The sequence below is a fragment of the Narcine bancroftii genome, chromosome 3 (genome assembly GCF_036971445.1).
Source record: "Narcine bancroftii isolate sNarBan1 chromosome 3, sNarBan1.hap1, whole genome shotgun sequence".
In the NCBI taxonomy this organism is placed as follows: Eukaryota; Metazoa; Chordata; class Chondrichthyes; order Torpediniformes; family Narcinidae; genus Narcine; species Narcine bancroftii.
In genome coordinates, this window is record NC_091471.1 from 329,452,315 (window position 1) to 329,461,744 (window position 9,430).

Sequence of the window (9,430 nt, forward strand, 5' to 3'; positions counted from 1 at the left end):
GTAGAGGAAGGGAATGTAACACATCACATCCTTGTGTTTCAGGGACAAAAGGTTCCTCATCCTTCTTGTCCTTACATTCCTTTTCATTCAAAACTGATCCACTGAGCCAGCAGGCTGCATATTTTCTGCTCTCAATATTATCTCTTTGGTTTTGATAGAGTCAGATGTTCAATGCCTGACACATCCAGTCCTCATCGGATCCAAACTTTGGCCAATATACCGAATTCCCTTTTATTGGATTTTTAACCCATTCCAGGCAGCAATACCTGACCATGGTCTGTTTGTCTTTCCCACGGGTTTTCCCCGCAGCCCAATCAATTAGCATTAATCCTAACGGACTTTGCTTAGTTATCTGATTGTCCCGTCCTTCCTTAGGACTATTTCCCCTGCTACTCACACCTCCCATACTATCAGGTAAGTAAAATTCCTCTTACTGGGATCCAATAGCTATTCCTAGCGCTCTTCCTTAACGTCCTCCCGTCGTTTGTTCTCAATGCCTCTTCTCGGATATCACTCGCTTCATCCACTGACCAGTCATCCGCCGTCCGTGAGTCCAGCTGAATCAGCCGGGGTGCACCTACCCTCGTCGTCGGGCACTCTGTCAGTGGAGGGAGTGGGATCCCAGACGAGCCCCCATTTGTGAGGAACAGAAGTACCTTCACAGAATTTGCTCGAGACAAATATTGAGAACAAAGAACATTTATTATACAACAATGCAAAGTTGGGTGCTTCCCCTTACCCTGGGAATACACACACACACTGGGGCTCACCCAACTTTTATACAGTTTATTTCAGTATAGAAGTACCCTCCCCCTTACATTCTTCTGCCTGCTGGATGAGTTTGGCATTAGGCAATCCTGTCTACCTACGAGCTGTTTCTGTGAACTTGGAGGACCAGGGGGTATCCTATCGATGTCCCATCATGTCATTGTCCTTATTGTCCTTATTCACAAACCTGCCTTTGTCCTTATTCACACCTTCCCGACCCTCAGGGCTTACTAACTTCTTATATGCAGAACTTGCTAATTCTGTCTAAGGCTAGAAGACCTTTATCTTATTCAGACTAACTTTACTTCCTACATTCTATTATTTATTATCTATCCTTTTATACTGGCTTTATTCATCTCTCATATTTTCATATTAGTTTTACTCATCTCTCACAAGCCCATAAATTCAGGGCCATCACTGTCTGTTCGGTGATGATCTCCAAGGCTGCCTGGAGTCTGATTAAACGATTTAAATGCCAAGCAGCTGTGGTGTTCTGGAGCAGCTTACGTCGTTTACAACTGGAACTCCCCTTACAGTGGTGGTTCTTAACATTCCAAATGTCTGTGTGACCCAAATGATGATTTACAGGAGACCAAGTTGGGGAGGGGGGTTTCTTGTTACCTAACCTGTGAGTTGCAGCTTGTCTGTGAACATTAGCATAAGTATCACTGAACCTGTGAGTTGCAGCTTGTCTGTGAACATTAGCATCTGTATTCACTCTATCTCTGCTACATGTACAATCCTGACTAACATTCTGTCTGTCATTGTCCCACCATCTTCTTTGTGCTATCTCTTTAAAACTCCTCTTTTTAATACCTGTAGAGGCCGAAATGCAAATCAAATCTACTCCCCTAGGGCCGTTCTGTTCCCCTGGTCCACGTTGGGATCCTATATTAACCCATACCCCACTATGACTATATACCTGCGCCCTGTCTATATTCTAAAGGTAAATAATTGTCACCTCTGCTGCCCCTGTTCCAGGAGGACTTAATACATCGTGAGCAATTTGGTGATTTACCAAAAATTGGGAACCAACAAGTAAACATAACAACAAATCGTAAAAATAGCATTACAGCACTTTTTCCCGGTGTAGTGTAACTTTTAGATCAGAAGGATGAAGGACTGCACGCCAGGTGGAGGGTAGATTATCAATGTCGTTAGTCTGTGATTCAGCAGCTTGTTTAATTCGTTGGATGTGGCTCCATCCCTTTTCTTTCTTTCGCACGGCAGTGTCTGTAATCAAAAGTACACAATAGGGGCCGTCCCAGACAGGTTTTAGTTGGTGATCTTGCCATGCTTTTACATATACCCAATCACCAGGTTTAATAGAATGAATAGGATACTCCAGGGGTGGGTTTTGAGCTAATAAACCCTTCCGTTTTAATTTGTATAGAGAGGCAGAAAGTCCCTTTAAATATTTGGATATGTATTGGTCGTTAGCCTCAGGGGTAGGGGTATTAATGTGGAATCCCATGTAAGGAAGACCAAACATCATCTCATATGCTGAGACAGCAAGATCCTTACGAGGGGCTGTGCGAGTCCTGATTAAAGCTAAGGGTAAGCATTTAATCCAGGAGAGACCAGTTTCCTCATAAAGTCGAGTGAGCTGATTTTTCAAGGTCTGAGTCATTCGTTCAACACGGCCTGATCTCTGGGGGTGCCATGTGTTATGTAGCTGCCAATCTATTCCCAGTATTTTACACACACCCTGGAGTACCTGAGAGGTAAAATGTGTACCTCGATCTGAGTCAATGGTTTGAATCATACCATATCGTGGAATCACAGACTCCAGTAGTATCCTGATAATTAGGGGTCGGGAAAGCCTCAACCCATCGTGTGAAATGATCTACCATCACCAGGAGGTATTTGTAAACCCCTATCTTAGCTAATTCCATAAAGTCAATTTGTATCTGTTGAAATGGGCGTACAGCTATATCACAACCGCCAGGCATTACCTGGCGCATAACTTTCTTATTTACTCTCTGACAGATTGGACAACCCTGAGTACTTTGCTTGGCTATAGTGTATATTCCCGAGCAATGAAAATACCGTACAAAAGTATCCACAAGTCCCTGTGTTCCCCAGTGTGTCTGCCGGTGGAGCTGATCAATAATTTGCCGAGCCAAGGCTTTGTTCAGCACTTGCCGTCCTTCTGCCGTCCACCACAACCCATCAGCAGTTTGACGCATTCCCTGGTCCTTCATGTAAACCTCCTCTTCCCGTGAAAAGATGGGAGTCTTTTGAACCTCGTATGGGGTGGGCAGTAACATCTGCATGTCTATTTTCTCCATGAGCGCAGCCTCTTTGGCAGCTGCATCTGCCTGTCTGTTCCCCTGTGCTTCAGGACTGTCACCACTTTGATGGCCCCGTACATGAACTACAGCTATCTCCTCAGGTAATGTAAGAGCATCTAGAGATTGGACAATTAAGTTTTCATGGATCAACTTTTGTCCTTTCCCAGTTATCATTCCCCGCTCTTTCCAGATCTTCCCAAAGGTGTACACTACACCAAAAGTGTACTTTGAGTCTGTGTAGATCGTGCCCACCTTGTTCTCTAGACCCTGGAGAGCTCTACAGAGGGCATACAATTCACAAGATTGTGCTGACCAATGACTGGGAAGGCGACCGGCTTCAATCACTACTCCTCCCTTCCCATCCACTACCCGCTATAACGAGTGCCATCAATGCAATGGGAAGATCCATCAATAAACCACCTTTCACCCTCCTGTAAAGGCTCATTGCTTAAATCCTCTCTAATTTTGGTCTGTAAATCAATTACCTCTAAACATACATGCTCTAAATCATTTATGGTATTGTCAGAATTTGGAGAAACCAAGAAAGCTGCTGGATTGTGTTCTTTATTCGTAATCAGGGTCAAATCATCCCTATCCATTAGGATCGCTTCATATTTTAAAATTCTAGAGTCTGTAAGCCACCTTCCAGCATGTTGTAAGAGAATATTGCGGACTGTGTGAGGGGTGTGAACTATCATCAGGGCACCAAACGTAATCTTTCGTCCTTCCTCAACTAAAATAGCAGTGGTTGCGATGGCTTGCACACATTCTGGCCAACCTCGACAAACAGGGTCTAAAACTTTTGACAGAAAAGCAACTGGCTGTCTACAGCCTGCCCTCTCTTGTGTTAGTACTCCAGTGGCCCACCGTCTGGTTTCTGGACAGGCAAAATTGGGGTATTAAAAGGTGACATACAAGATTCGAGTATACCATCTTTCACCAACTGGTCAATTACTGGCTGCAGCCCCTTTCGGCCAGCCATCAGAATTGGATACTGCTTTCGTCTAATTACTTGCTCAGGATCTTTTAAAGTAACTTGCAAGGGAGGAATATTGCCTCTTTTTGTCCATACTCCAGGATTTATTAGTTCCCGATCCTCCTCGGTTAATACATACAATTGAACCCCGATACCCGATTCCTGTGGTCTGGTACCGATAGCCAATTGGTCCTGTAAATCTCGTCCTAACAAACAAACTCCAGCTTGGGGAACTAGTAGAATGTCCTCCGTTACTATCTTCTCTCCCATTTGTATTCTTACATCCCTTAATACAGGGACCGTAAAATCTCTTCCTCCTACTCCCGAAATCATCACTGTCCCCTCTATCTTAACACCCTCGGGCGGTTGTAAAATACTAGACCGGCTGCCCCAGAATCTACTAAAAAGGTCATCTTGTCACTGTGGGGTTCTATGCTTAAATTTACCAATGGTTCTCCGTGCAGCCCCACGGAGTGTATTGACTGAGAACCGTGACCCCCCCCCTATTCATAATCTGCTTCCATCAGTGCGTAAGATCACATCTCCCTGGCTCGCATTGGGCATTCTCTCTTAAAATGTCCCTCATTTTTACAATGGTAGCAAACTAATGCTCCTGTTTCCCAATTCCTACCAGGATTACCACGAGGTCCTGGGAACGGTCGTCGTCCCCGGAATTCCCCTCTTCCCTTACCCCTCTACTCTCCCACTCCCGGCGCTCCTCCCAATGTCCAGGAGCTGGCACACAGCCCCTACCCTTTCCTTGCTGTCCCTCCACGACTTGCTTGACTGCCTGCATTAAAATCTTAGCCTTTCCTTTCTGTTTATCCTCAGACCTCTGGACGTATGCCCTTTGTGCGATCTGTAAAAGCTGTGTTATTCCCTGTTCATGCCAATTCTCAGTCTTCTGCAATTTTCTCCCGATGTCTGGGGCTGAATTAGTAACGAAGGCCGTTAATACCCATGTAGATATATTTGGTCCCAAAAATTGATCTAATTGTGCAGCACATCCCTGAGGATCATCTATCAGGGAGTTCATTTCTCTCTTAAAGTTACGCACCTCTGTACTAGTCAGGGGCACATTTACGAAACTGAGACCCCCTCCCATGGCAACTTCCCATAAAGGTCTCATCCAGTTAATTTCTGGCTTTTCCTCTCCTTTATAATGTCTAGGTTCCTGCTCTCCGGGAAATGAATAAAAGGGTTCTGCCCTTCCCTACTGGAGGGTCTCACACTGTTCTGAATCAAAGTCTCCTCCCTCTCTTGTCAATTGAGGTGGTAATCTAGTACTTTGTGAACGGCTCATCATATCACCCCTACTTTCTTCTCCTTTCTTTAGCTGTGGGGGAGGAGGGGTAGGTGAAGAAGGGTAGAGCATAGGAGAGAGGGGAAAGATAGGAGCCGGCATAGGAGGAGCATAAGGTGGAGGAAGGGAATTTAACACATCCCATCCTTGTGTTTCAGGGACAAAAGGTTCCTCATCCTTCTTGTCCTTACATTCCTTTTCATTCAAAACCGATCCACTGAGCCAGCAGGTTGCATATTCTCTGCTCTCAATATTATCTCTTTGATTTTGATAGAGCCAGATGTTCAATGCCTGACACATCCAGTCCTCATCGGATCCAAACTTTGGCCAATATACCGAATTCCCTTTTATTGGGTTTTTAACCCATTCCAGTCAGCAATACCTGACCATGGTCTGTTTGTCTTTCCCGCGGGTTCTCCCCGCATCCCAATCAGATAGCATTAATCCTAACGGACTTTGCTTAGTTATCTGATCGTCCCGTCCTTCCTTAGAACTATTTTCCTTGCTACTCACACCTCCCATACTAACAGGTAAGTAAAATTCCTCTTTCCAGGATACAGTAGCTATTCCTAGCGCGCTTCCTTAACATCCTCCCGTCGTTTGTTCTCAATGCCTCTTCTCAGATATCACTCGCTTCATCCACTGACCAGTCACCCATTGTCCGTGAGTCCAGCTGAATCAGCCGGGGTGCACCTACCCTCGTCGGGCACTCTGTCAGTGGAGGGAGTGGGATCCCAGACGAGCCCCCATTTGTTAGAAATAGAAGTACCTTCACAGAAATTGCTCGAGACAAAAATTAAGAACAAAGAACATTTATTTTACAACAATGCAAAGTTGGGTGCTTCCCCTTACCCTGGGAATACACACACACCCTGGGGCTCACCCAACTTTTATACAGTTTATTTCAGTATAGAAGTACCCTCCCCCTTACATTCTTCTGCCTCCTGGATAAGTTTGGCATTAGGCAATCCTGTCTGCCTATGTGCTGTTTCTGTGAACTTGGAGGACCAGGGGGTATCCTGTCTGCGTCCCATTATGTCATTGTCCTTATTGTCCTTATTCACACCTTCTCAAACCTCAGGGCTTACTAACTCTTATATGCAGAACTTGCTAATTCTGTTTAAGGCTAGAAGACCCTTATCTTATTCAGACTAACTTTACTTCCTACATTCTATTATCTATCCTTATCCTATTCATACTGGCTTTATTCATTACACATATATCCATACTAGCTTTCTTCATCTCTCATATTTTTATATTAGTTTTACTCATCTCTCACAGTACCATATTTTTAGCACTCATCTCTTTAATATCTGAAGAGGCCAGAATGCAAACCCAATCCACTCCCCTAGGGCAGTTCTGTTTCCCTGGTTCATGTTGGGATCCTAAATTACTAAATAAGGTACCCCACTATCAATACACTCTATACCTGTGCCCTGTCTGCATTCTAAAGGTAAACTTGTCCATTCCTCAAAGTAATTATCACCTCTGCTGCCCCTATTCCAGGAGGACTTAATACATTGTGTACAATTGGGTGGTTTCCCAAAAATTGGGAACCAGCAGAAAAACAATACAGCAAATAATAAAAATAACATTACAGCACTTTTTCCCGGCGTAGCGTAACTTTCAGACCAGAAAGATGCGAGACTGCACGCCAGGTGGAGGGTATATTATCAATGTCTTTAGTCCGTGGATTAGCTTGTTTAATGCATTGTATGTGAGTCCACCCCTTTTCTTTTGTTCGCACTGCAGTGTCTGTAATCAGAAGTACACAATAAGGGCCATCCCATATTGGTTTTAGTTTATGGTCTTGCCACGCTTTTACATATACCCAATCACCAGGTTTAACAGAATGAATAGGATAGTCCAGGGGTGGGTTTTGAGCTAATAACCCTTCTGTCTTAAGTCATACAGAGATGTAGAAAGTCCCTGTAAATATTTAGATATGTACTGGTCATTAGCCTCAGGGGTAGGGGTATCAGTATGGAATCCCATGTAAGGAAGACCAAACATCATTACATATGGTGAGACAGCAAGGTCCTTACGAGGAGCTGTGCGAGTCCTGATTAAAGCTAAGGGTGAGGAGGAGTCACGTGATGGAGTAGTGGCCGGTCAGGGAATTCCAACCCTCTCCCAAAAAGTTAAAAAAAACACACAAAGCACAAAGGTACAAGATTAAAATTTACAACAAAGTAAAAATAAAGGTGAGAAGAAAATGGCAGCTAAGAGAGAAAAGTCGAAAACAACGGGAATAAAAGAGGAAGAAAGAACGTCGGAAGAAGAAGGTGAAGGCCTTACCTGTCCGAAGAGGCCCGCCGTGGAGAGAGAAGCCCGCTCCCACAGGACAATGGAAGTCCCGGGCTCGGGACTACAAAAATGGCTCACAGAGCCGAGTAAAAGTGCGCAACCGCGCATGATAAAAAACACACTGACGGGAGGGGGGAGCAGCTGCGGAGTCGATCTCCACAGCTAAGAGTTACACCTGCAGCACAGCAGCAGGTTCAGAACACAGACAATAATGACAACAAGAAAGAAGAGGGTAAAAAGAAAACAAGGAAACAACAGATGGTCAACCCAGAGGAAGAAGAAGAAGAAGAACAGAAAGAAGTGGAAGAAGAAGAGAAAGGCAAGACAATGGATGTATCTTTTTTTAAAGAATATATGGAATCAGTGAAAGAATGGCAATTACATAATTTAATGAGATAAAAAGAAGAATTAAGAATGCAGAAGAAAAAATGAATAAAATAGAAATGGTCATGTCAGAGATAGGAAAAAGAGTGAAAAATATGGAAAAACGAGAAATAATTGTAGAAATGGAAGTAGAGGAATTAAAAGAGAAATTAGAAGAATCTAATAAAAAAGTTAAAGAGGCACATGAGCTGTTAGCTCAGAAGATAGATATAATAGAAGAAATAATATAAAGATAGTGGGCCTTAAGGAAGATGAAGAAGGCAAGAATATGAGAGAATTTATAAAAGATTGGATCCCCAGGGTCCTAGGAAGACCAGAATTACAGGAAGAAATGGAAATAGAGAGGGCACATAGAACTTTAGCCCCGAAACCACAACCGCAGCAAAAACCAAGATCCATTTTAGTAAAATTCTTAAGATATACAACAAGAGAAAATATATTGGAGAAAGCAATGAAGAAAGTAAGAGAAGACAAAAAGCCACTGGAATATAAAGGTCAAAAAATTTTTTTCTATCCAGACATAAGTTTTGAACTCCTGAAGAAGAGGAAGGAGTTCAATACAGCAAAAACGATCTTATGGAAAAAAGGATATAAATTTATGTTAAAGTACCCAGCGGTACTTACAATAGTTATTCCAGGGCAACAAAACAGACTATTCTCGGATCCAGAGGAAGGAAGGAAATTTTCAGAACAACTACAAAACAAGCAGAGAGATGAAGACATGTAATGAGAGTAAAAATGACCACGAACCATATGTATGTGTGTAAAGGGGTATATGTGTGTATATACATAGTGTGTATACATGAATGTATCCGTATTTAGAGGAAAATATATAGAGTATAGACAAGAATTAATAAGGGAGGGAAAGGGAATAGAGGGAATACGGAGTGAACTAAAAGAGTGACCTTTGTTACATATGAAAATTGAAATCTTTTCCGGGGGGGCTGGGTGGGGAGGAGTTATGGTCACTGCAAAATCAGTTGACGTTTGTGAGTGAATTCGCAAATTCAAATGGAGAGGGGAGATGTGGTTGCCCGACAAGGGATAAAGGGCAACTCAGGAGGGGGAGGGGAGAATGGGGTTAAAGAAGTTTTAAATAGGAGAATAAGGAAAATGTTTGATGTTTTAGAAATGTTGTCTTATAAAGTGTTCAAAACAAGAAAGCAGAAATGGATAAGAAGGAAAGGTGATGATGGAGAATCGGAAAGGGAAGATAAACAAAGTATGAAATGGCTACGCTGAACTATATGACTTTAAATATTAATGGAATACATAACCAAATTAAAAGGAAGAAACTGCTAAATTTACTGAAAAAAGAAAAAATTGATATAGCATTTGTGCAAGAAACACATTTAACTGAATTGGAACACAAGAAATTAAAGAGAGATTGGGTAGGAC